Below are 24,231 nucleotides of genomic sequence, written 5' to 3' on the forward strand. Positions count from 1 at the left end.
CCACAGAATTGTCAAGAGCCTGCCCAATAGACTTTCTTGCTTTACCACATGGAAGAAAGGGCAGGATTTACAAGTGGCTTTTAGAGAGGGTCTCTTTTCGGCAAAAAGGAATGGAGGCTCCAGAAAGGCTCTGGAAAGCAGGATTTCCCTATCCAATACTTGGCTCTCTTTCTCTCACTATGTTGGATAGATTTCTTAAAGAAATGGAAGCAGTAGAACTTTTAACAGAGACATAAAAGTGTTGCCTATAGCTCTGTCCAGACATGTGTCTCCTTCCATCAGTCACTTTTTCTCTGGTTCTTTCCACAGTCTTTCATTCTTGAAGCAGATCATGATGGGAGTAATAGTAGGTATAGGAAAGCTTTCAAAGTGCTGAAGCTGAGGCCTGGAAGAAAAGCCTCATTCAAAGATATGCCTGAATACAGCATGCTAGTAGACCAGTAGCTGATTGCATGAATCGACTGATGAAGTTCGCCCGAGACGCAAGTTTCTCTTTTACCCTGTTGCTTGTTAGTTTTACTGCACTTAGAAGACAGTTAAAAGCTTCAGCTCATAATTCCCTTTTAACACCATTACTAGGGAACTCACCAGTTGTTTTCCTTTGAAGCTGTAAGTTACATCGCTGCATTAGGCATTCATTGCTAGTGGGCTTTATTTTTGGTTTAATTGCCTTCTTCAGGAGCATCCAGCTAAAATATCCAGCAAGAACTAGTCTATAACATTGGAAAAAGAAGTACTTAACTCTATTGTTGCTGTGCAGCAAGTTTCCTCATGCAGCTTTGGTCTAGGCGAGCAAGCACTCTCCCAGATGGTACTTATGTATCATTTGGTGACAGCAGGAACAAGGGAGAATATTCCTAAACTGACAGGTTGGGTACAGTCACTGCATTTCAGGCGGAGCATCTGATACACATAGGCCTCAGCAGGGCCACACCACCTGCCCTCAGAGCCAGCAAACGACCCCCCCTAACAAACACTTTATTTGTTAGAATAATGTAACCTGAAGGCTTATAGAGGTTCTGTGTGGGTGGTCCACACACAGGAGCAGGACAGCCAGGGAGCACCAGGTCATCCCCAGGCATCACACACTTCCCTGGGCACAGGGACAGGAAGAGGTTGGGCCAGGACATGGTTGGGCATATAAGCGTGCCTGGCTCAGGGGTACCCATGGCCAGGCAGGGCAAGGCTGTTGGGAGCTGGAAATAGCAGTTGTTGTGGCATGTCTGGGGTAGGAGCTGATGGCCCTGGGAGGCTGACATGAGTTTCTGGGCCATAGACAAAGACCTTGGAGGGGTAGACAAGTACATTCAGGCCTGTCAATGTCCCTGTAGCCCTTGTACAAGCAACAGGGTAACACCATTAAAGCTTTATTTCTGCAATTTTCATAAGTAATCCAACAGGTTTTCTTCCTCATAATGTATGGAACTGAAAAGCCACAGCAAAACTGCTGACATTTCTGCATGGCTGTGCAGCCTTCTATAAAAAAAGCTATTTATTTTGAACGTGAAAATCTATGAGTTCAAGTAAAGATCACCATAAAGGAGGTGACCCACAAGATACTAAAATTGCCTCTTCTCTCTTCTATTAGCACCTGAAGGCCTCCACTCTGAATGGTTTCCAAAATGACAGTGAGCGATAGTAAAATTAGCGTAAAACTGACCTTTCTTTATGCACATGCCATAACTTTTGATTGTCTTAGCAAATCAATAGTTTGTGCCGAAGGCAGTATTGAAAACTATTAATCATGGGCCAGCATGAGTCTTGCAAGTATTGGGGGATTTATGAGGTACCCCCCATCCAAAACTAAGGAGCAGACAGTTCAGTAGGCTGCATTTGTGAACTCTCCTTTTTTTACTGTGCGTTTTTGATGGACTGGTTCCACAATGACTGCACTTGTTCTATTGTGTTTCTTGTTTAGGTTGTATCAACTTTTGACATATGCTACATTTGAAATGTAAGCTTTTTTAATCAAACTAGCATTGGCCTCTCATTATAATTTCTTCCCTCCATTTAAATAAATATCACTCTTGCAACCAGGAAGATGGTGTCTTAGCCAGTGGCACTTGTATCCTCATAAACAGAAGAAGAGAAAAGCAGCAGTTTAGGCAGAGGTATTAGACAAGGAGGATTAGGGAACCTTAAAAAAACTGTAGCTTGTCCTCTTCTGGGTCAGTAAGACTATTTCTGAAGTATAGATCCTACTAAATTTCCTCCAACCGAGATTTTGGTGCAAAGACTCGATTTGATACTTAATTTTTTAATATTACATTCAAACTAAGTACATGGATATGAGTAATCTTTCTTGTTACAAAACAGTGTATAAAGTACCCATAAGTACTCACAGGCAGACATGGATCATTCAGATGATATTAATCCGAGTCATTGCTAAAGGAACATAATCCCCCAAAGTATTCTCAGAGTTTTTATATTGTATCCACTTGCATATCAGAGTGAATAGTCACACCAATACTATTCTGTGCCTTGTAACTAAAATAACATGTCAGACATCACCATCACAGTTGAATCACATGTAGGGAAATAATTTCTAAGGCAAAAGGTAGTTTACAACAGGCATTGAAATACAGTAAGAGCACTCAGAGCCCTCCACTCAGGGTGGTAACTTTTGTGTGGAGATAATAATTTAAGCCACCTGAATTACATCACACTTGCTCAACTGAGCTACCTCAGTGTAGGTCACAAACTGGGACTGAATGCTACCTATAGCAATACATTTGCAGAATAAGGGTTTAATATTTCCACTGACCAGAATTTTAATCCTCACATTACAGCTTCTTGAAGCTTCATCAGCTAGCACTGTATAAATCCTCCAAGGATTTTATTTTTTTTCTGCCGTCCCGAAGGAGTTCGTGAGAAGTGATTCTGTTACCTCACAGAGGAGAAAATGGTAGGTATGATGAAAGTTTGAGGGTTTTGTGGGTTGGGGTTTTTTTAGCAAAAAATAAGCAATAAAAAGTCCACTTTTTGTTGTGGGGTGGTATTTTTTCCCTCACGGTTCACCTTTAAGCTCAATTACCAGTTCAACCAACCTGACAAATTCCTTCTGAAACTCTTCTAATTCCATTTTGCCTTAGCTCTAGTACTAATTGAAGCTGCTGCACATAGTTTGCTTCAGGTGAACTGCTCTACTGAGTTTCCTGCAAAGAATTTTTTTCAAAAGTTTCCAAAGGAGACACAAATCATGCAGAATTGTCTGTAGAACAGAAAATTATGAGCACTGTACAAATTTTGTTTTGATACAAAGGTATGAAATTATGAATATCTGTATAGAGAAAAGGTAGAGCGATACAGTAATACATCAGTCATATATTCAGTAAAAGCTCCTCTGAATTAGAAGAGTGCAAAAATTTGAGTTAAAAATTACCAATGCCAACAGAATGTAACTGGTCCTGCACTGAAATGCAAACCTGAGAAAAGTCCAGATAACACAAAACAGTACCAGATTGACTGTAGATTGAGCTCTTCTAACAACTAAATATTAACTATTTAAAAAAAAAAACAAAACCAAAACACCAAAAAAAACTAGGAATTCCTGTTTTAACTCGGATTTAAATATTAAGAGAAATGTAATTTCCTTTTCTCCCTCTGTTCTGTAAATATCGAAATATGTATCTCTGTTAATGTGGGAAACGATACATGTAAGTATATGTAAGTGGATTTTGTTGACTATAAAAAATCATTTAAAATATAATGAAGTATTGATACCCACAGAGGTCAACAAAAGTATATTCACATCACAGCACAAAAGCCCAACAATGTTAAGAGGTTCTAAGATGTCTCATCTTTAAACACACTGAAAATATTAGTAATATTTCCTTTTTATTGCAATTTGGAAAGTACTGTTCTCTCCACTGGTACCTTTATGCTTGTATGTGAAAAAATGTGATATTTACATATGCATATGAACATTTAAATCAAGTATTATTCATTATACTTTTGGAGGAGTGAGATCTGTTATGTAGCTGTCAGTCTCCCAAAATACTGATTCTGTTTACCTGCAGTGACTGCACTTGGGAAAGGTATACTGGCAGGCTTCAAAAGAGTTCCTTGTCTATTCAACCCTTTCACTCTCCTGCCAAGCAAACACAAAGTTGTGCACATGCACATATTCATCAGAACCACCCTTTGAAATGTGCCTTCCTTTTGTTTGTGAGTCAATGATCACTTTAGGAAGCACAAACCTCAACCTTCCCCAATTCTTTCTTCAGACTCTTTCCCTATCCCAGAGCTATAGGAAAAGAGACACACACAGATTGGAGGACCTAAAATAGGTGACCAAATAGGTACTGTACCTGTTGAATCAATGGGATGAAGTTCAACATGGCTAAGTGTTGGGTCCTGCACTTTGGTCATAACACCCCCAGGCAATGCTACAGGCTTGGGGCACTTGCCTATACCTGAGCCACCAATGTGCCCAGGTGGCCAAGAAGGCAAATCACATCCTGGTTTGCATCAAGAATAGTGTAGTCAGCAGGACCAGGGAGTTGATCATCTCCCTGTACTCAGCTCTGGTGAGGCTTCACCTCAAATACTGTGTTCAGTTTTGACCCTCTCACTACAAGAAAGACATTGAGGCTCTGGAGTGTGTCCAAAGAAGGACAACAAGGCTGGTGAAGGGCCTTAATAGGAATGTCTGAGAGAGATGCAGCTGTTTAGCCTAGAGAAGAGGAGACTCAGGGGAGACCGTATCGCTCTCTACAACTACCTGAAAGGAAGTTGTTGTGAGCTGGGGGTCAGCCTCTTCTTGCAGACAACTAGCAATAGGACAGGAGGGAATAGGTAGCAAGTTGCGCCAGGAGAGGTTCAGGTTAGAAATGAGGAGAAATGTCTTCTCAGAAAGAGTGGTCAGGCATTGGAACGGGTCACCCAGGGAGGTGGCGGAGTTTCCATTCCTCGGAATGTTCAAGGAAAGATTGCAAGGCATAATTAGGGGCATGGGTTTGTTAGTAATATATGTGGTAGATGGGTGGTTGGACTAGATGATCTTGGAGGTCTTTTCCAAGTTTAATAATTCTGTGATTCTGTGATTATGAGTGGTTTAAAAAATACAACAAAATAATGCAATTCACTTTTTCTTGGGAAATTTTCTCTCGGTTTCAACAGCAGCACTGTTGTCAGCAGAGTGATACGTGGGCTGTACATATCCATGAATGAGCTCTTTGCTCAGCGTTCTGTGTTGAGCCTCAACATGTGGCCTTCTAACAACTCAAAGTTGATTTGATGCATCTCTTTAATCTCTTTAATCGGGAAAAAATATGATACAGTCCTGGGCCATCTTATCTAGTCAAAGCAATGGCTAGGATATGGACATGTATGAAGGGGCCTTGCAGCATCAAAAACTTCAGGGAGCATCCTCACTGATTCATACTGAATGCTTGTTAAGATTTCCATGCAGCAGCAGCAGCTCAGTTGTCCTTTAAAAAGGCTGTATGCCAACAATAGCATGATTCACACAAGGAATTTCTGAAACACCTGTCAGCAAGTCTACCAGCATCTAAACTGTAATGATATAAGAAACAAGCATCTCTCTGGACTCAGTGGGAGAGAACAGAATTTCCCACTCTTTCCTGAAGGGCTGAGGAAATGAAGAAGGTAGAAGGAAAGAAGGCATGACAATGAACAGGACGATAAAAATGCCCTAGTACTCCAGGAAGGATTTATCAACTTATCCCACTGATATGTTTCTTTTGAAGACCCAATTTTAAGATCTATCCATTGCTTTAATAAATGTATTTCCTAAAATACAAATTTAAAATACACATTATATTTCACCTGGATAGCAAATGTAACAAATCATATAATCTTTTTAATAGTTCGTATCCAGTTAACCATGAGCCAGCAATGTGCCAAGGCCAGAGGTATCCTGGGGTGCATTAATAAGATCATGGCCAGCAGGGCAAGGGAGGTTATCTTGAGGTTTTCCTCCCTCTCTGCTCTGACCTGGTGAGGCAACATCTGGAGTACTGCATCCAGTTATGGGCTTCCCATTCAAGAGAGACAAGGAACTACTATGTAGCAGAGGGCTACAAAGATGATTAGGGGACTGGTGCATCTCTCACATGAGGACAGGATGAGAGAGCTGGGGCTGTTTAGCCTGGAGAAGACTGAGAGAGGATCTCACCAATGCTTATAAATATTTAAAGAGTGGATGTCTAGAGGATGGGGACAGACTCTTCTCAATGGTAGCCAGCAACAAGACAAGGGGCAATGGGCAACAGACCACGGACAACGGGTAATGGGCACAAACTGGAACACAAGAAGTTCCACCTGAATATTAAGAAAAACTTCCTCTCTTTGAAAGTGACAGAGCACTGGACCAGGCTCCCCAGAGTTTGTGAAGTGTTCTCCTGTGGAGAGATTCAAAACCAACACGGACATGATCCCATGCAACTGACTCTAGATGATCCTGCTTTAGCAGAGAGGATGGACTCGATGATCCCCTGAGGTCCTGCCCAAACCCTACTGTTCTGTGATGCTGCCCTTCTTTGCAGTTCCCTGCCTTGTGTCGATACTGATGTCTCCTGAACTCCACAGAGAGCCCAGGGGGATACTTCCACTGGTCCAAACCTGCCAAAACCACATTCCTTTTAGGGTCAAACACACAAATTCCCTTCACATGTAAAGCAAGGCACGGGAGGAAAAGGAGCTGATGCTGGTTTCTCAAATTTATGGATGGGGTGTGGATGAGATATGTGCAAGGTCGGTGTTTGGACTAAGCAACTGAGATGACAAAGACAGCCTTACTTTACTGTACTGGTGATGCACCATAGTTTCATTTGACTAATGAGCTCATCTCACATTTAGTGCCTTCAGAAAGATAACAGACAGACAAAGACTATGAGCTCGGTGAAGAATTTTCTTTTCTAGTTTTTCTCAAGAAAAAAATGGTTTACTTTGTTGTGATTACTTGAAAAACATCAGATTCTAAAGTGTTTTTTTTGAGGATTACCTGGCCATTTTGAGGTGAAATATTATAGTTATAGACACAGTATCCCATTCAGATTACAGATAAATTTTAGTTTCTTAAGATACACCCAGCAAAGAAATTGTAGTGGAAAGTGGATAACAGAAGTAAAGTAATATTGAGTGTTTCCCACTTCCTATTTTGCCCCACCTTCTTGCATATGAGAAATTAGATAGTTATTTAATGGTGATAATTCAAACCACAGAGAAATGTCATATAATTTACAATAAGCTTGGCAAAGAGAAGGCCCCAGGGGGGATCCTATAGTGACCTTCTAGTACCTGAAAGGTGCATATAAGAAAGCTGGGGATGAGGTCATGGAGTAATACCACAAGGGGTGATGGTTTTAAACTAGAAAAGGGGAGATTTAGGTTGGATATTAGGAAAAAATTCTTCATTATGAGAGTGGTAGATCACTGGAACTGGTTGCCCAGAGAGGTAGTGTAGGCCACATCCCTGGAGATACTCAGGGTCAGGCTTGTTGGGGCTCTGAACAGCCTGATCTACTAAAGTTGTCCCTGCTTACTGCAGGGGGGTTGGACTAGATGACCTTTAAAGGTCCCTTCCACCCCAATCCATTCTATGATTCCATGATTAACAATCTTCAAGTAAGTAAATTTGACATTAAACATTACTAACTTCATGTGTTGAATATCTAAAAGAAACTGGTCAGAGAGTATTGGACTCTGACAGACATTCATGATCTTACTTTAAGCCCAATTGGACATGTGTTCTTTTCACTGCTCCACCGGAGATGTACTATTCCACAACAGAGATAAAATAAATGGAGGGGTAGGTAACTTGACCTTTTTTTTTTTTTCATCAAAGCACCCTTGCACCATAACATAAATTATTTTTTATTATTCATTTAAGATTAATTTAGTTCTTATGTAAAGCACTTTAAAATACAGCACATAAAGGCATCATATAAAAGGAAATATTATATTCAGCGTACAAATTGTAACTCAGAAGCAGGGGGTTTTTTGTAGGGTTTTTTGGTTGGTTTGTTTTGTTTTGTTTTTTCCCAGGCATATTTTCTCTGGTTATCTCTTTCTATTCACAGCAGGGCCACTTTCTGTCCAAATAAATAGAGGTTATGTAAAAAATAAATAAATCGTAGTGTACTCTGTGGAGATATCTCTTAATACAGAACAATAAGTATTGTAAAAAAACCAACATGCTACTTAAGCAATGTGGGATGCTAAATCCATCTGGTTTCACACAATCAAACTTGGGTGATTAATTACAGACCTAATAGGAAAAGTAAACAATCCATCCTCGTTGCAGAGCAGTAAGCATACATCTTCTTAATCACATTGGGATTATAACATCTTACTCTCCACAGGTGTGTAGCTTTGTGTCACCACCATCAGCCATGAATCATATGGAGTTATTATTCTCATTTTACAGTAAATACAGAGATGAAAATAACTATACAGTATTTGATTCCTGATTGCTCATAGAGAAAAAAAAAATAGTTATGTGCAATTTAGACTGTAATATTTCTTTTGGATTGTCTCATTTGGCAACATAAGTTTTTTCTATTATAATCAATATGCTATCCATAAAATTGCACTTACCACTGGCACCTAAACTTATTAACTAAACAGCAATTATACTGCCATTGAAAGACTACAATAGAGCACGCAAGTAAGTATCATGTTTTCCTTTTTTTTACTATGCTGTGGTATTGTTGTAAAGAACAAGTCATAAGATAAGTAAATTCTGCTTAAAAATGTAAGCCTTAAGGTTTTGTTTTGTTCTGGTTTATTTTAGCTTGAAAGCTGGGGTTTTTTTCAGTGATTTGTAACTATTTCTACGGTACCCAGACAAATGCCAATGCTAGGCACCAAATCTGAAGTTATCTTCTGCTTTACACATTTGGTGTGTTCTATGACTCGAGAAGAACTTAACTCTCTTGGAATCCAGGCCAGTTCCCATTTAAATCAGCAGAATAGATCCCATTAACTTCAGCAAAATCCAGATCTAGTTCTGAAGCTCTTTCCAGAAACCATACAGATGTTTGTTTTATCACCTGAATTTTATTTCCAAGACCTACAGTTGTGTTTTCTTCTAGGTGATCTTTTTCCCTTGTTTATTTATTTATTTAACCACAATGATTAACAGCAATGAACATCTGAAATGAAAATGAAAATATGCTGTAGTAATAATGAAAAAATTCAGGTTGTTAATAAAAAAATGGATCTGAAATGGACACAAAAATTACGTACTTCATCCCTCTCCCTTCAGGAAGAAATATCTACATCTTTTCTACCCTAGTCATAATAAATGTAATTTAATATATTAGTATTAGACAAGAAAAAGCAACAAACAAGATTTCAAGTTAAAAAGTCAACATTTCCTTCAGATTCCTTTTCCTGTCCTTTGCTGAAGTTGCATCTCCAAAATCCAGAATGGAGTGAAGCTCCTGATCACAAATGCTTCTGTTGGAAATATGGAAGAAGTATAAGCTATATCTTAAATATTCAAAAAAGAAAAAGGTACATTACTGGATAATATTGAGATGATCTTTGGAAAAATAATGGATTTATGTCTTTCATCATTACTACATTGTCATTTTTGTCTCATTTTGTTAGAGGAACATATACCATGTCAGATCCAAGAGCAAGAAAGGGGTGGCTGCTGCGGCTGCATGGCCCCAGGGCCAACCAGTGTTGATGCTGCATTTGCATTCTCAATAAGCACACGCTCAGAACACACATGTAGGCTCCTCTACCTGTCACCGTGTCTCTCTTCTACTTTGTGGATATGCAGTTGAGCCTTTATCATATAACATGTGATAAAATATTGTTGTATACATAGATTATATTTAGGGAAGTTTGAAACCTGGATCCAACCAACACAAGACAATAGGCCTGTGACCTGGATGCAAAGCTTATATGCTATGCAATGTATTTTAGCAATTCCTTGCTTGATTTTGACAAAATCTTTTAGAAAAATGGTGCATTTCCTCCAATACAATATTATCATGTATTGTGGGTCATCACTTTAACTACTGTCTGTTTAAACATGTATATAAATATGAAAGAAGAAAGCTATTGGAGATCAGATCTGTACTTAATCATCTGTTGTCTTCAAAACAAAATTTTTTAGAGCAAGAGTTCTAGACAATTTGTCATTTATTTAAAAAAGTGCTTGGCAATTGACTTAAAGGAAGAAGATGTCCTGATTCAGGTAAAAGAGGTGGTAAACGCCAAACCCACCCTTTTTAGTAACAGAAAGCCAACATTCAATTAGGGTTAGCTGGTTACTATTCAGCAGGTTCAGCTAACATTGCAACCATTGTTGTTTCAGTCTGTTTCAAGTGAAAGAACACGGTGTCTTTTTGTATTTTAAAATGAATCCTTTCTGTCAATTTTGCTTTTCCTGCTTCATAGTTTCCTAATGATGGGTTGTACTGAACTGCAGAGAAAGGTATATACTGTGTTTGGGAAGCAATGGTTTTTCATACAGTGAGATTCAATGTTCAACATGAGGTGCTTGCAATGATCCAGCCTCTACAAAGTTGGTGTAACTAGAACTGCTTCATGAAAAACAGAAAAAACCAGACACCCAAACTGTAATTTCAATGGGGTGTCCATTAATGGCTCTATTTTATCCTCGTTAAAAAGAAACATAAAGTCTGTAGCACGTTTTGAAGCCTTCGATATACAGTAAAGCAATCTCTCCCATGTAGATACTTAGTAGTCAGGTCACTTCTATTTAACATCAGAATTGGGAGAACATCAGATTGTCCTTTCTTGCAAAGCTCCTACATGTACAGAAAAATTAATTCTTCTAGGGGCTGCAAAGAGACTGAGTATTTTGCAATTAATGGAACGTGCCTCAAGCAAGAAATACACCACTGTACATACCAATGACTCTCAAAGATGACCTCTTTGTTTTACATATAGTTCTGTCCATGTAGCATCATTTTTCCCCCCTCCTTATTATGCATGAGCCAGAACTGTGCCCCTACCCTTGGCCAAGAGTCTACCAGTACTTTGGGGAGAAGCCATGTGACTAACTGTCTGCAGAGTGCAGACAGATCCTTAGCCTAGGAAGAAAGAAGTGTATTTTGTGACTATCACATTACAGTTTCTTTGGCTCTGCTGCTTTTGATATATTACGTGCTCTCTTGAACAGCAGCTCTTCAGCTACCTACATCGGGTTGACTCAGCACTTTTTTAAACATATGCATCAATAAAAAGAGCGTCTTTCTATAGGATTTTTTCTGGATCATGACTGAAGTTTTTATTTATATTTATAAAATGACAGGTCTTATTTTTTTAACAAGGTTTTGATACTTTCAAATAAGTTGTTACTTCCCATCTCTTACCCCTTTATTTCACTGATGGTAACATAACAAAATCAAAACTTAATTGTAAGTACTTACCTTGCACAAAACAGATCAATCTGCTCCGCTAAATGTGTCACATGAGAAAAGCAGTCAAGTCTAATTGATTTCAAAGTTATGTGGCACAACTACCATTATAGTATTTTCCCTAAGATGGACTCAGTCAATATGCTTACTACTTTTTTAAAAAAAGTATTCACTGGGATGATTACTTTTTTTTTTCCCCCACCAGTTTACTCATGTGTATTGGAAATAGCAAGGAAAGATGGGGTTTGGGTTCACCAAAAGATATAAAAATCCAAGTAGCTCTTTGTCCTGGACTTAAGACTCCGCTTATGCCTTGAGTCTTGTGAGCCTGTGCTCACACTCAGCCCATAAGTCTTACTACCAGCCCTCACAGTTCCTAAAGTGTGATGCAGACTTGCATGAGCAGATGATCATATAAAAGTTAAAATAAGACGGGTTTAGAAGGATTAAATGATTCTGTATGTTATCTCAAAGACCTGTAGTTCAAGACAGATCACTTCAAATAATTCATTGCTTTTTTCTTTGATAAAAATGTAGGGTTTAACCTTTCGGGAAGTCTTTTTCTACAGCGTCAGCAGCAACTCCAACCTGTCAGTTTAGCAATACTTTACAACTGCTGCAGCTCACTTTGTGTGTGATAGTGAAGAAAGCAGCAAGAATGATTCCCAGGCTCTTCCAAGACTGTGAAAAACACAAGATACGAGTGACCAGTTATACAGAAAGTTGCAAAATACGGTTGAATGAGAACAGCTTCAAGGCAGAGTAGGTAATAAATAGAAAAATGATTACAAAATGAAAAAATTCCTCTGTAATGTGAGAACTGGTTTGGGGGACATGGGCTTAATGACTTCCTCTGTCACTGACTGCCTCAGAGACTTTAGGAAAATAACTTAATCTCTTCTGAGCCATGATATAGGGACAGTAAATTCCTTTTATTTTCTTCCTTTTTTTTTTCCCTTTCTTTTCAATTTAGGGTTGAAGATAAGGCTTTTTCTTATGATGGACCTGAACAAGTCTTTGGTTGTTATCTCCCATAAATTCCTTATTGACAAAATGAAGTACAGACCAGATAAATGGACAGTGCAAGGGACTAGCTGAACTGTCAGGCTCAAAAAGTTGAGGTGTTTAGGTGTTCTTCCTAAGTTGTTCTTTTGTTTGTTTGTTGTTTCCCAATATCCTAATCAGTACTCAAATATCTGCATTAAATGGAAATAAACTAAGACAAATTCTCCAAAGTCCAGTGTCTACCACCTGCATCAATAATTGGTAAGTGATCTCCCTGTCCCCTGAGCTTTCTCAATCTTATTCTTCTATTTGCCTGTCGAAGTTCAAAGAGCATCTGGACAACACTCTTAGTTATATGGTTTAGTTTTAGCCAGTACTACAAGGAGCAGTTTAGGACTCACTGATCCTTATGGGTCCCTTCCCACTTCAGATTATCTATGTTTCTATTTCCTCCTTCATCCTGCTGCCAGGGAGAGAGGGGGAAGTGAGCAAGGGACTGTGTGGGCTCTTGGAAGTTGATGGAACACCACCACCACTTTGACGGATCAGGTGGTTGTGTTTAATTCAGAGGGACCTTGACAGGGAAGAAAAGTGGGCAGAGAGGAATCTCTCAGAGTTCAATACTGGGAAATGAGAAGTCCTACACTTAGATAGGACTAAACACATACACTACCAGCACAGGCTGGGGCCTGACTGGCTGGAAAGGCAGCTTTGCAGAAAAGGCCCAGAGCATCCTGGTGGACACCAAGTTGAACATTTCTTATTAAGTGATATGTCTTCATTATCTAAAGGAATTATACACTTTCATACATCAAATCAAAGTCATCCCAATAAGCATGTGAGTAAAAAAAATATGGAATATAATTTAGATAAAAGTAACTTTTGTTCTTTTACTGCGGATGAAAGTACACACCTTGCTTGTGTAGTTACTGCCTTCAGGTGTGCAGATGTCAAAATTAAGGTATATTGGCCAGATATCTCCTAGAAAATTCATAATACAGACAGGGTACAATTTATCTTTCCAAAGGCTGAAATACTACATTGTATTGACTTATTTTATTCACTTGTTGATTTTTTTTTTTTTAATCCTTTGTTTTCAAAGGATCAAATCATCCCCTTAGACCTGATTCATTTTTGCCTATCCTCTATGGGTATGTTTGGTGTAAAAATAGAAACATTATCATATTAATACTGCAGACTGTGTTCAAATGTTAAAATTCATACCATTTAGGAATATGGACATACTGCAAGGATTTATAATAATAGCAATGTCATTTGGAAACTTTATTTATCCGCAGCCTCCAGTATTCTTAGTAAAGACCTAAAATTTAGCTTCCTTATTAGTTTTCAAAATTCAGTCATCTGTCTCTATTCAAGCAGAATCTACATTAAATAATACTGCAAAACCCCATCATAAACATGCAAAATATTAGAATTAAATCCAGAGCAATAAGGAATCTATCTTGCTTTTTTTTTTTTCCTAAATCTTAAATAGAAACTGAAATATACCTCAGCTACATGAGAAAAACACTTGGAATTATTTTAGGTCTGTTTCTCTAAAGCACTTTCTGGTCTTGTACTTTAGGCAAGTTTCTAAGTTTCTATACTTAATTCTCCTCTTACTTTTACCTGTGTCACCTAGAATTAATAAGTCAAAACCAGTAGTTACTCCTCTTGCTATTTATACCTGAATAGATCCAAATTAATCGCCTACAGATTTGAATAGGAACTACTTCAAAAACATTGGCACAAGAAACAGAACTTATTTATCCAGCTGTAGTTTACATTAGAATTGTTGTGACTGGAATGGGGTTAACTTTCTTCCTAGTATCCCATATGGTGCTATATTTTGGATATGTGACTAAAATAGTAATGACAACAGGTCAATGTTTGGTCTATTGCTGAACAGTGCAGCATCAGGGCTTCCTCTGTTTGTCATGCTGATCACCCAGCAAGTAGGTTGGGAGTGGGCAAGAGGCTGGGAGGAGACACAGCCAAATTGGTCAAAATTGACCATATCCTATGACATCATGTTCAGCAATAAAGGCTAAGGGACAGGAAGAGGGGAGGAAGTTTGGAGTTATGGTATTTGTCCTCCCAATAATCTGTTACGTGTGCTGTGACCCTGCTTTCTAGGAAGTGTCAAAACAACTGCTGGCTGATGGAAAGTAGTGAATTAATTCCTTATTTTGCTTTCCTTGTGCACACAGCCTAGCTTCATTGACTAAAATGTCTCTGTCTCAACCCATAAGTTCGCAGCTTTTGTTCTTCTGATTCTCTCCCCATTCTGCTGTAGGGTGGGGGGAGTGAGTGAGTGACTGGGTGGGTGGGTGCTTAGCTGCTGGCCAGGGTCAACCCACCACAAGAACCCACATCATCAGAATCATTGTTCCTCAAGAAAAAGAAAATACGTTATTTCCTAGGATGGTCCAATGAAAAGAAGGGTTTTTCCAATACATCATCCTAAAGTTGATGTGCAGGTGTCATGTTACCACCATAACCAGATGGGATGGCAAGAATTTAGTGGCAGCTAAGAGTAGAAGAGATGTTTTTTCTGAGAGGAAAGAAGTAAATGATAGATATCCTAGGGGCAAGTTTCACAGTACCACCATACTAGGAACTGGATTGCTTTTGGACAGACTACAGGCTTAAATACAATAAAAATTCAGAATTAATACATGCATCAGCAAAGCCACATCTTCCAGTTGTCCCCAGGCTGGCAAGGAGTAGCTGATATACCTGGAATATACTCTATGGGTAACAAATCCTTCATTTTGTTCTTGATCTATGTGTTGCTCACAGCTTTAATATGGACATTTTCCTACTAGAAACTCAAAAGAGAAAAAAGAGCATTTCATAAAAAGTATTATACTTTTTGCAACAATTTAGTCTTCTATTATCTACTTCCCATAGCAAATTTACTTTTTACAGCTCTCATACTTCCTACATTTATCACAAATACCAGGAGAGAACAAAATAAAAAAACCCAAAAAACCACTTTCCTGGTAGCATCATTACTACTCTGTTTCATATTCTAATCCTAATCAAAAATGTATAACACACACTTCTCCTCAAAACATAAAAATGCGACCTATTCCCAAAGGTATGACATAAATTGTGCTGAAGATTTGATTTGGTTTCTATTTTGTCCTGATCACATTACTGCTGCACCTTTCTAATAAGAACGAAGTGTGCAGCCTCTATATTTTCCCTCTTTATTAACTTTTCTCCTAATTTCTTGATTGTTCTGTATCTTTTCATCCTCTGACTCCTTTATATGTCTCAGCTGCAGCTTTTTTTCACTTTTTTCCAGTTTCATTTTACTATATCATCTCCATTCCATTTGCTCCTGTGTATTTTTAAACAAATCACTGATAGATGTCCATATATTTACTTTCCTTCTCATTTCAAAGTTTTCCATCATTCAGTCATCCTTTGAAGTATTCCTATGCTTGCTTAAACTCAAGGGCCAATATTACATCAGTAAATATAAGCCCCTGTCTGCCACCTTCATGTTACATAGCTGTCTTTGACTTTTGTAACTGTTTTATGTTTTGCATTTAGTTGAGTTTTAGGATCTGTCAATAATTCAAACTATTTAAGATCAATGTGTATTTAGAAAAGTATAAATTTAAAACATTGAGAACAAAGAAAAAAAGATGTCCTGGATTTTGAGTTATGCAGAGAATGTTTAAGACAAATAGACACTGGAGTGTTACTTTTCCAGAGAACTCCATGTGATTTTAGATATACGCCTCTTACTTCCTACTACCTTGTTTTGTCTGAACACCTCTGTGTTGTGAAGTACATCTCCCATTAAAGCAAATTTAAAAATAGCAGGGCATTTGAAATGTGATTACTGAGTCACTCTAAGGGTGCTGTGTCTGCCAGCTCATGACTAACCAACTGGATTTTGCTATTTATCCAAGACCAGATCCTCAATGGGTATGAATTATTAGGGCTCAGCTGAAGACAAGAGATGGAGCACTGAAACAGGCTGCCCAGAGAGGCTGTGGAGTCTCCTTCTCTGGAGACATTCAAACCCACCTGGATACATTCCTGTGTGATTCAGTCTGGGTGATTCTGCTCTGGCAGGGGAATTGGACTAGATGACCTTTCTAGGTCCCTTCCAACTCCTAACGTTCTGTGATTCTGTGATCTTTTCCTCTTGTATTCACAACTTCAGCATTTGGACACATACAAAGAGGAGTAAGATAATTTATTTGTTCCAGGCATAAAGCAGGATTTGTGATAAACATACTCAGATTTTTCACTGTTGTGATATGTGTTGAAATGTAATAACTAAGATTTTAGCTACAAACCCCAAAATATTATGTCCTATTTTGATACCCATTTTTACTGATTTCACCGTTTATTCCATTGACTTTAGACATTTAGGTCTAGAGTCATCTTCACACTGTACACACCTTGTACAGGATTCAGCTACTGATGGCTGACATCTCAAGATAGGTTTGTAAGTGTGTGCTACAGAGTTCAAGCACCCACTAAAAAGTCAGTAGAGGTGAGTAGAGCAGAGAGCTCTGACCAAATGTGGGTGAATTTTGTCAGGTAAGCTGAGCAGTTTGGTAAACTCCAGCGAGTATACTGAGTAAAGGCAAGTGTTCCAAGCAGTGTATTAAAGCACTCATATCATGTGGGAGTGGGGGCACATGGTGGACAGTGATGTGCATTAGGCTTTTGTTGGTGGAATAATAGGCTGGGCATATTTAGATAAAATTTATACATCTTTATTAAAGAGTCATTGGCTAAAAACTAGATGCAGCACTGCATTGAAATGTGAACCTCTACGGGGGAATGGAAAAAACCCACACTATTTATGTATATAGTTATTATCCATTCAGTGATTATTGGTGGAGAAAAAGGAGACAAGAGGAAGACATTAAGGGCATGTAGAGTTTGTGGCATGAACTACTAAAATAAAAGCAGTTACAGCCTTCAGAAACTAAGCTTCATTCTCTCCAGCCTCCACCTGCTTTTTCCTACAAGCCCACTTTAGTTCCATCTGCTATCAATAGGTACAAGTTTCAGTGTGCGCTGAAGGTCTGTCAGTCTAGGTGATCCCCTTTTTGTTCACTGCTTTTGCACCACTGAATGTCTACAAAACTAACTTGAAAGCTAAAGCTATCTCAATATCATTTAATTATCTCTGATAATCAGTCTTTTTAAAACACCATATATTTATATGAAATGAGTGAAATATAATCCTGAACAATACTAGAAACTAAACCAAAGGCTCTTGCAACAAGAAAACTATTTTTTGAGCAAGTGCTCAAAATACAGGATTATTAAAATCCAGTATTCCTCAATTTGAAAAGTAGGAAAAATTCGGTTTTAGTCTTTCAGTAGGGATATACATAGTTTAACTAGTTGGCTTTCAGTTTTTTGACTGGGTCCAAATCCCTCCTCATCCACATAGCTCTGTAGGAAATAGTGTCCCATTTGGGCTCTGGCTGTTCCTCAAAATGGATATAGGTCTTACACAGTTCCAGTGAACATCCCAGACCTCAGGGTGATCCAAAACACATCAGATTCCTCTGTGTAAGCAACAGCATCAATCCCTTTTACTTGGGTTTCATTCCTTTCACCTCCCTTTTCATCCTGACAATAGTCAAGTGAAGATTTGTTTAAGCAGTTCTATACACTAGCACATGGAAAAATGTTTGATAATATCAGTTCTGTGTAAACCAGAAATGTAAACCCTCCATAGAAAGTGAACACATTTATTTGAATTCTGATAGATAAGTTCTGTTCTTGAGGCAGGGGTTAAAAACATCAGGGTTTTGTGTTTTGCTTTGTTTTGTTCCTTTCCTCAAATCTATTCTTAAACAAATCAGGCAAACAACTCACCTTACCGAGCACCATGGGGAAATGAATATAGGGATTCATAAGCACTCTCCTAGTTTGTATGCATGACTCACTGTCTGGTGGCAAAAATCAATTTGCCTCTTTAAAAAGGCCCCCTTGGGGATAGAAGAATGCAGAGCTGTAATGGTTTACTGTCTTGAGTGTCTTTGTCTGATGACAAACAGAACTGGAACTGACAACAGAGAGTTATACTCATGAGATAAAATGATTCATGCGTTGTGACTTTTTCCCTCACCTGGCTTTGCAAAACTGCACCTGCAGAACAGTGCATCTATGTCATTCATGTAGTCACCTCGATTGCATGCTTCCCTGATATTTACAGGCATTGACAGTGCTTTGTGTCTCAGTAGCTATTTATGTGCTCTGATACCCCGTCGCAAATCGAGCACGCTGCTGTCTGAACAAATGTACAGGCATTCCTAAATATTTGACCATGAACAACTAAGAACTCCACTGAGGATATTTTAACCTGTATGTCACATGGTGACGTGCATAGAAGAAAATATGGGAGCGTAGATCTATAAACATTTCATTAACTTATAGGCAGCATTGGAGGGTGAGGACAGTATTACACAGAAGTGCCATTTTTATTCACAATTCAGGCCTTGATTTTCTGTATGACAGAGGACACATACTTTTATGTGTGTGTGTAAGACTACTCCTCTTCTGCTCAGTCTTGCTTTGTTTAATTAAGAGGTAAAAATGTGAAGTATTTGCCTTGTAGGACTGGGTGTAGGACAAATAGATGTCCTACAGCTGGTGCAGAGGGGCTTCTTTCTCTTATAGTCAACAGTTATTTCTGTATTATAATTAAGAACATTCAATACTACGTTCCCTTGTTCAATTTCTATCTTCCAGATGTCTGTAGAGCACTGCTAGTTGATAACACAAAAATGCCTGGCCCTGTATATCTGGAATTTTTAGAAGCATCTAGCTTATATATAAGTATTTTTTAAATAGGACATAGGAGATCACAGTCTGTGGCAATGAAATACTGGACTGGTTAGAAAACCTTTTGAATTCATGTTTTGATTGCAAATCTGGCAATTGGTGGCAAATTTTCTAATAAAGCGAGAATTAAAATAAATCAGTTCGAAGAGGAGAAAAGGAAGAAAAAGGAAAGATTAAGAAATCTTTTCCCAACCCAAACATTAATCTGATTTTGTAGTCAAACCAGAAGCATATCTATTAAATAAAAATGGAAAATGTGATTTTTGAATCATGTTTCAGTTGAAAAACAAGTGAAAAGACATCTGTCCTCTATGAAGATACTGATGGAGACAAAAATATGTCCCAAGTTCACAATGTATGCAATGATAGGCTGTCAATGCACTGATGATAAGTTCTGCTGGCATAAAATGCCGAAAAATAATTCAATCCAGAGCAAGTTAGTATTATGAGAAAGGATATTCTGGATTGATTGTGGAAGCAGATGTTCTGTGAATTCAATCAAAAAATGTTTTTTGTCACCTCTGTTCAAAGAGGCAAGCCAGCTTCATTCCCAGTTGAGATGAGAACAGGAATCCATTGCTTACTCTATTAACAATAGACAATTTTTCTAATAATGAATAGATTTTTTCCAGTCCTCTGATGAAATTGTTGAGTGCCAGATGTAGCTGTGAGAATTCCTTTTTTTTTTTCCTTTCTTTCTCTAGAGAGGAAGCAAGTTTCATTTGAGTCTGAAGAGCTTATTTTAAATGCATCTGAAACCGAAGTAAACTGCTCACTAAGTAGCACCTGCCAATAGGCTATGTTTCATCCCTCTCTAACAGTGTAACACATATAACCTGGATATAAATCTGAGAAAGGAGATGGATGATAAGATAAAAAATCAGCATCATACAAGTGAACATTTATTCAGTGCAAAGCTATTCAGGTCAGAAGATACAGTGATAGCAAAATGTTTGTATACTTACATGTGTTTCCTCTGCATAAAAATATGCACTGAAAGCAAATTTTAAAACCCTATATAGAGACCCAGACATACTTTTCCTAAATGGTATTAAATTATTTTCTCAATACCTAAACCTTTATTTATGATCTTAGACCAACTGTGTTTTGGAGTGCTCTCTTCACTGAAGAAGGTGCCACTTTCTCTCTTTCTTTTTAAATAGAAAGTACTTTTCCATTACATATGACCTGAAACTAAAAACATCAGTGTAGCACATTCCCAGCGCCCTGCTCCTAAACCAATAATTTTCCCTTTTTTGCATACAACTTCAATGAACTGACATTGCATTACTGTACATGCATTAGCTTCAGAGAGGTTTCCACATTGCTAAAAGTAGCAAGGTCAGTCAATAAACTTCTTATGACAGATTTAGAGGACTGAGGGTTAGCTGCACAGTCTTGTCTGTCCCCTCCCATCTCTTCCCCTTCTCCCCCTTCCAAAAACAGTTCTGGATTTTTATTTTTTTTTTTAAACCCTTTCTGAGCACAAGCCATTGGCATCTTGCTTAATAGGCACATCCCATGGCCTGCTGGGCCAGCATAACTTAGTAGGAAAGGGAGTTGCTGCTGGGAAAATGCACACAAGAGAGATGAGTTGTAAAAGTGTAATTGGCACACACACAGAGCAAAATATCCCAGAATACTCAGAAGACTTCTTGGTCTTGAAAACATTTACAACCAAGCACAGTGATTTATACCCTGATTCCAGTGGAATTACTCATGAGAGCAAGTAATATGCTCAGTAGTAATTAACAAGCCCGAATTTTCTCTGTTATTTTCACCAACTCTCACGCCTCTTCACACTGTCAAAGAGGTGTGAAAGAAGAAGGCCTGAGAACAGGGTCTTATTTCATGCTTTTTCCTCAAAGACGTTTTTGTGCTATCAATCCAGCTTTGGAGAACAAATGTCACCAACCAAGTAGAATCAACAAACGTGTAAACCCACGTGTCCCCATCTCATTCATCTCATCAGATGTTCTCTGACAGTTCCCCAAAACAGCATTCATCTAAATAAGTTGTGAACTTCAAAGTCTTTTCAGCAAAGTTAAAAAGCTAAGGTGGGTAATTTATCTGTCTATTTAGGTTTTTTCAGTTTTCTTTTGCTTTGTATTTTTCCTCCAGACCCTGTGTACATGAAGTGACGAACATGAGACTATCCACAGTTTGCTGCATGTATTCATATGTGGTCAATAAATTGGTATTCGTAACCATTAAACACTTTTGCTATCAAATGATAAATATCCCTCCTTTAGTAAGTTTTAAACCAACAATTTAAAGTTCCCTTTTCAATATAGCACTCAAATTCCCTTTGAGGTTTTAAGCTTCTGCTGAAGTTTCAGTAAAGTCAATGGGACTGTGTGCTTAAGCAGTGTCTTGTCTGGCTTTTCAAAACCAAACTACGGTTTAGCTACTTAAAAGTGAATTTAGGGCTAAAGCTGCCATATAAAATGAAAGATGGCAAAATAACTTTTCACCCTGTAATCCAAAGGGAGCGTGCATGACAGAACACATTTAATATTGCACTGTGCTTCCATTGCTAGGCAAAATAAGTGAGGAAGGTTTGAATTCAGACAATATTTTATATGCATTTGTAGCTGCAGTTGTCAAGAATGTTTTTTTATTTGTAGATATTTGAGTTAGAACAGTATCACTTGAGAAAGAGTAATTTTTTACCTACTTATTCCCTTTTTTATAAAAATGAGTCTATCTTTTCTCAGAACTTTAATCAACTTTATATCCATTTAATCTATTTATTTATTTAGGTGTGAGTTATAAAGCTTTTTGCAAAGACAACAAAAACGTTATGTGTGGCAAATAAGCATAATTAATGCTCAGGTGTACTGTATCGATTCCAAGAGGAATCTATGCAGTGCAGCTTTTGTCTTCAAGATGTATTTGGATTTATAAGATATTAATTAGGTTCAAGTAACCCTCTGTTATTTCTAAGCTAACTAGTAATAAGTTTCTCTTACATTTCTCAAAGATGTTAAATATTGATAAACATCTTTCCTTCAAAATTTTTGCCACTTAATTTTCCCTAGTAGAAATAGTTTTATTAAATCTTCAATGTCATACATCTCAATATTCAAAATCAGTACCATAGATAGAGTAAAATTAATTAAAGGGCTAAAGCTGAACTGGAACTCAGACTGGCCAGTTCTGTAAAAGATAATAAAAAGTCCTTCTATAGGTACATTAACAGTAACAGGAGGACCAAGGAGAATCTCCAGCCCTTATTGGATGCTGAGGGAACATTAGTGACAAGAGATAAGGACAAGGCTGAGGTCCTTAATTCCTTCGTTACCTCAGTCTATAATAGCAAAGATGGTTATTCCCTGAGTACTCATCCTCAGAAACTGGCTGACAGAGAGGGGAGGAATAGCAAAATTCCCATGGTTAAGGAGGAAATGATTAGTGACCTACTTGGCCAGTTAGATACTAACAAGTCAATGGGACCTGATGGGATTCACCAGAGGGTGATGAGAGAGCTGGCAGATGTGCTTGCCAAACCCCTTTCTATCATCTACCAGAAATCCTGGCAGACTGGGGAAGTTCCACTCGACTGGAGGCTGGCAGATGTTACCCCATATATAAGAACGGCCGGAAGGAGGATTCGGGGAACTGCAGGCCTGTCAGCCTGACCTCAGTCCAGGGGAAGATCACGGAGAGGGTCATCTTGGGAGCTATCATGCAGCACATGCGTGATGGCCAGGGGATCAGGCCTAATCAACATGGGTTTGCAAAAGGTAGATCCTGTCAAACTAACCTGATCACCTTCTATGACAAGGTGACCCGCTTAATGGGCAAGGAGAAGGCTGTGGATGTGGTCTACCTGGACTTCAGTAAAGCCTTTGACACGGTTTCTCACAGCATTCTGACTGAGAAACTGGCTTCCACTGGCCTTGACAAGTGGACCCTCAGCTGGGTTAAAAACTGGCTGGCTGGATCGCCAGCCCCAAAGGGTGGTGGTGAATGGAACCGAATCCAGCTGGAGGCCAGTCACAAGTGGCGTCCCCCAGGGCTCAGTCCTGGGTCCAGTTTTGTTCAACATCTTTATCAATGACCTTGATGAAGGGATTGAATGCTCCCTCAGTAAGTTTGCAGATGACACTAAACTAGGAGGGTAGGGAGGCTCTTCAGAGGGATCTGAACAGACTGGACTGATGGGCTGAGACCAACGGGATGAAGTTTAACATGGCCAAGTGTAGAGTGCTGCACATGGGACATAACAACCCCATGCAGCACTACAGGCTTGGGGGAGGTTGGCTGGAGAGCTGTCAGGCAGAGAAGGACCTGGGGGTGTTGGTTGACTGCAGGCTGAATGTGAGCCAGCAGTGTGCCCGGGCGGCCAAGAAGGCCAATGGCTTCTTGGCTTGTATCAAAAACAGTGTGGCCAGTAGGTCTAGGGAGGTAATTGTGCCCCTGTACTCAGCACTGGTGAGGTCACACCTTGAGTACTGTGTGCAGTTCTGGGCTCCCCACCATAAAAGGGACATTGAGGTCCTTGACCAAGTGCAGAGAAGGGCAACCAGGCTGTTGAAGGGGCTGGAGGGCAAATCATATGAGGAACAGCTGAGGGAGCTGGGGATGTTTAGCCTGGAGAAAAGGAGGCTGAGGGGAGACCTTATCACCACCCACAACTACCTGAAGGGAGGTTGCAGAGAGGTGGGTGATGGTCTCTTCAGCCAGGTGGCAGAAGATAGAACAAGGGGAAATGGCATGACGCTGTGCCAGGGCAGGTTTAGATTGGGTATTAGAAGACAAATTTTTACTGAAAGAGTTGTCAGGGCCTGGAACAGGCTGCCCAGGGAGGGGGTTGAGTCTAATTCCCTGGATGTGTTTAAGAAAGGGGTTGATGAGGTACTTAGGGATATGGTGTGGCTAAGGATGGGAATGGTTGGACTTGATGATCTTCAATGGTCTCTTCGAACCTTGTGTGATTCTGTGATTCTGTGAAAGCTAATTGTTTTTCAGAAACCAGGGGTAAAATATTGATTAACATTCAGCTCCATGGCATGGTGAC

Source organism: Gallinula chloropus, assembly GCF_964237585.1.
Source record: "Gallinula chloropus genome assembly, chromosome: 1".
NCBI lineage: Eukaryota > Metazoa > Chordata > Aves > Gruiformes > Rallidae > Gallinula > Gallinula chloropus.